The 717-nt window shown below is 42.5% G+C and overlaps 1 non-coding gene across 1 annotated transcript; it reads right to left on the reverse strand.

Moving 5' to 3' along the window:
* Positions 1-326: 326 nt before the first annotated feature.
* Positions 327-398, reverse strand: TRNAE-UUC (transfer RNA glutamic acid (anticodon UUC)). The gene has a single exon. It is a non-coding gene; the product is annotated as a tRNA-Glu (tRNA).
* Between the last annotated feature and the right edge of the window lie 319 nt (positions 399-717).

The raw sequence follows: 717 nt of genomic DNA on the forward strand, positions 1-717 counted from the left end.
CAGTCCTTTTGCTGGTTGGTGCAGGAGGTCAGTGATGATAAAGCTGTCAAAATGAAAGAAAAAAACATGAAGTCGACTGTGGCATTGCGCTAAATAATGGATTTGCAAACATTAACAAAATTAACAAAATAAACGAATAAAGAGTACACAGCTGGATAAATAGAGGTAATAACAAGAAGCTACCAAAATATGCATGAAGTCGACTGTGGCATTGCGCTAAATTATAGACTTGCAAACATTAACAACATTAACAAAATAACAAACGAATAAATTGTGCACAGCCGGATAAATAGAGGTAATTACAAGAAGCAACAAAAATACGCAACTTCCCATACCGGGAGTCGAACCCGGGCCGCCTGGGTGAAAACCAGGAATCCTAACCGCTAGACCATATGGGAGCTGATATCTGTGTATTTCTTAAACATTTCATATGCAAATGGTGCCACCTACAGGTCAGAAACGGATTTAATGCTATATTTTAACCACTCTTAGTAATTTTCCTATCAGTGAGAATATGAAATATTCTTTCAACCAAAGCAAAAATGAATGCGTCTGACGACAGGACACCTGGCTGATAACGAGCAAGCCTAGCTAGCAGGTGGCTCTCTGCTATCAGCTGAACCTCGTAGCTGAGTCGGCGTCCCTGGAGCGCTCGGTGAAGGTTGCATGTAGCTCCCAGAAGAACGCACGCCGCGGCTTCTGACGCTCGCATGGGTC

The sequence above is a fragment of the Ambystoma mexicanum genome, chromosome 2q (assembly GCF_040938575.1).
Source record: "Ambystoma mexicanum isolate Mex_15411 chromosome 2q, UKY_AmexF1_1, whole genome shotgun sequence".
Taxonomy (NCBI): domain Eukaryota; kingdom Metazoa; phylum Chordata; class Amphibia; order Caudata; family Ambystomatidae; genus Ambystoma; species Ambystoma mexicanum.